This window comes from Filicampus tigris, chromosome 4 (assembly GCF_054856515.1).
Source record: "Filicampus tigris isolate MCC_2025a chromosome 4, RoL_Ftig_1.0, whole genome shotgun sequence".
Taxonomy (NCBI): domain Eukaryota; kingdom Metazoa; phylum Chordata; class Actinopteri; order Syngnathiformes; family Syngnathidae; genus Filicampus; species Filicampus tigris.
Window position 1 is genome coordinate 3,976,109 of NC_141220.1, and position 3,888 is coordinate 3,979,996.

Here is a 3,888-nt window from a genome sequence, read left to right on the forward strand (position 1 = left end):
AAGCGTCACGTATTGACAATGCGTCGCTGAGTAACCGAGCTTATATACTGTGAGACATCAGGCCTATATGACAGAATAAAGGTGACATAATAAAAGAACCAAAGCATAAAAGGAGCACAACATCGAGCAACTGATACATCAAGGAGCAACCAGTCACAACATTGTATGTAGTACTATTTTTTTTCCTTTAACACATTTTTAAAATAAATGTTTCCAAAATCTTGTTCTTTTATTGTATGTTCTATTGTATGGGGTGTTGTGTAAAATGTGAAAAAAAAACAGAATACAATCATTTGAAAGTAATGTTCAACATATATTTGATTGAATACACAACAAAGACAAGATATTTAATGTTCAAACTGACCAACTTTATTATTTTTCACAAATGATCATGAACTTGGAATTTTATGGCTTCAACACGTTCCAAAAAAGGTGGCGAAAGAGACTGATAAAGTTGAGGAATCAAACACCTGTTTAGAACATCCCACAGGCTCCCCTGTGCTTCCCTGAATTGCTCAGTCATTCACAAGCAAACATGGGGCAAGGTGAGTGAGAAAATCACTGAACAGTTTAAGGACAATGTTCCTCAACGTACATGTAGGGATTTCATCATCTACAGTCCATAATATCATGAAAAGTTTCAGAGATTCTGGAGATATCACTGCATGTAAGGCTGAAAACCAACATTGAATGCTCATGACCATTGGATCCCTCAGGTGGCACTGCATCAAAACGTCACATGGGCTCAGGAACACTTCAGAAAACCACTTTTAGTAAATACATTTTGGTGCTACATCAATAAGTGCAACTTAAAACTCAACTATGCAAAGCAAATGACATTTATCAACAACACCCACAACCGCCCACGGCTTCTCTGGGCCCGAGCTCATCTAAGATGGACTGATGCAAAGTGGAAAAGTGTTCTGTGGTCTGACGAGTCCACATTTCATATTGTTTTTGGAAATTGTGGACGTTGTGTCCGCCGGGCCAAAGAGGAAAAGAACCATACGGACAGTTATGGACACTAAGTTTAAAAGCCAGCATCTGTGATGGTATGGGACTGTGTTAGTGCCAATGGCATGGGTAACTTACACATCTGTGAAGGCACCATTAATTCTGAAAGGGTGTCTGGTTACAAGTGTCATTGACATGCATCCGTATTGGCCATGTCTCGGCCTTAACACAATAAGCAGTGACAGGCCTGTGTGTGTTTTTTTCATTGACAAAATGACCAATGTCAGCGCTGTCCTGGGGGCCCCTTCCAGCTCGGGGGCCTACCCCGTTGCAGCATCTCTGACTGTACATCAAGCATGAATGGGAAAGAATTCCACCTTCAAAGCTTCAACAATCAGACAAATTTGACATATGTGCAAAATTATCAACTGATGTACACTAACTCCCTTGTGTACAAAATCTTACTTTATTATAATCACACAAAAAATGATTGTAAATGTACTATTACATGTTTTCACAGCTAAAAACATTCACAAATTGTTTTGGAAAATTTGTAGTTATTTCACAGTACAGGCTGATGACGTGAGATTACATTTTATCAAGGCAGTTGGGGAAAAAAAGTCTACGAGTGCTAAAAGTTTTCACTTTCTTGTCAGATCTGTGACGCTATCAACATCCCACTGTCTGTTAGTGACCACCCAGCTATGAGAAGATTCCCGAGAGAGAAAGTCATCAATGGAATATGCAATCTGACTTATCACCATCTTAAAAAAAACGATGTAGCTGCAGTCTACCAGAAAGAGGAAGCGCTGAGGAGCCACATTGAGAAAAAGACTGTTGCCGTCATATTTGATTCAACTCCAGAAGCTAAGAGTAAATGTGTACTAATATCCTTTTTCAATTAAAAAATATACACAATTGTAAATATTTGTTGCTTTTTCAAACATCTTTTGAAAAAATCCACTTAAAAATTGTTGAAAAAACTTGCTTGATTGTAAACAAATGAGGTTTTGAGCAAAACAATGGCAACTTTTATGGCAACAAATCAGGCATTATAGACCGCAACAATCACAAAAAATGCCCGCAAAATCATGGAGGCACTCATTAGTGTCCTCAGTTCCCAAACGTTTTTTGAATGTTGTTCAAAGAACTGTCCCAAGTTTTTGGGAATATGTTGCAATCATAAAGTTCATGATTATTCGTTAAAAACACTCAAGTTTATCAATTTGAATATTAAATATCTTGTCTTGTATTGTAAGTGTATTCAATTAAATACAGGTTGGAAGTGATTTGCAAATCATTGTGTTATGTTTTTATTTACATTTTACAACTTCAATGCAATTGGGGTTTTAGTAAGATACTTTTTATTTATTTACATTGCTTTTAAATATTTTTAACTCTTTTGTTTGTAAATGCTTTAATATGTTGTACTTTTAACAATGTGAATCATGTTAATTTAGCTTGTGTAGTGTTCTATAATTAATACTGCCTTTCCTAAATTAACGATTCAGAACAAAACATTGTTCAAAGAGGAATGAGTTATGAGAACTACAAATGCATACAGTATGTATTCTGTAATTCAGTGATTCTCAACCAGTGTGCCGTGAGAGATCATCAGGTATGCCTCCAAAAATATTCCAATTTTCACAAAAAATGTATTATTTTCTAACACCATTTTGGGGTTAATTCATATATGTCAACCACGTGTATCCATCCATCCATCCATCCATTATCGATACCGCTTATCCTCACAAGGGTCGCGGGGAGTGCTGGAGCCTATCCCAGCTGTCTTCGGGCAGTAGGCGGGGGACACTCTGGATTGGTTGCCAGCCAATCGCAGGGCACACAGAGACAAACAACCGCACTCACAATCGCACCTAGGGTCAATTTAGAGAGTCCAATCAACTTACCATGCATGTTTTTGGAATGTGGGAGGAAACCGGAGTACCCGGAGAAAACCCATGCAGGCACGGGGAGAACACGCAAACTCCACACAGGGAGGCCGGAGCCGGGATCGAATCCACGACCTCTGAACTGTGAGGCGGACGTGCTAACCAGTCGACCACCGTGCCGCATAACCACCTATAGTATCAGGCAAAACAATTAATTAAATGCTCTTCCAGTAATTGACTGAAGGTGCATAATTAACCTGTATGCATACTTTTTTGTGAATTTTGCTGAATAGTGTGCCGTGATATTTTTTTCTGATGTGAAATACGTGCCTTGGCTCAATAAAGCTTGAGAACCACTACTGTAATTATATTCTTTGAACCTGCATGAAACAGCAACCGGAACATGCTATGCAGTTTAACAATATCACCTGATCTCCAAAATTATTGCCCACAGGTCTACTAACTTGATCAACCAAAAGGTTATACCATTTTATGGTTTAGTGGGTTTCACTTACGCTTGACCTTTAGTCCCCAACTTTCATACCTTAATGCCTTTGTCAAGTGACTGTTATCCATTTTATCTTATTTCATACAACTACATCCAGAACCAATGGAGCATTCAAAACCTTTCATGTTTTGAGAAAAGGTAATGGCTTGTTCTTTTTGCTTAAAGCAATAGAAGCTGCCTAATTGCCTGAAAAGGCTAATTATTAACTCAGAACATAAAACAACAAGCATACAAACACAGGCGCACGCACCCCGCACGCACCCCCCACACGCACCCCCCACACGCACCCCCCCCATACACACACATACGCACACATATACTGTACAGCATTTTATGATGGTTTCAAATTAAAGGTTACTAAAGGTGACGAGAAAGGACTGCAGTAGATTACAATGTAAATAGTACATCAGTTAAGTTCAGTAAATGTACAAAATATAGGTTGAATCGAAGGCAACTTGAATGCTGACTTTGTATCTGAAAGTATACAGCCACACCCCAAAATAGAAGACTAACTCAAATATCTTCAGTCCCATG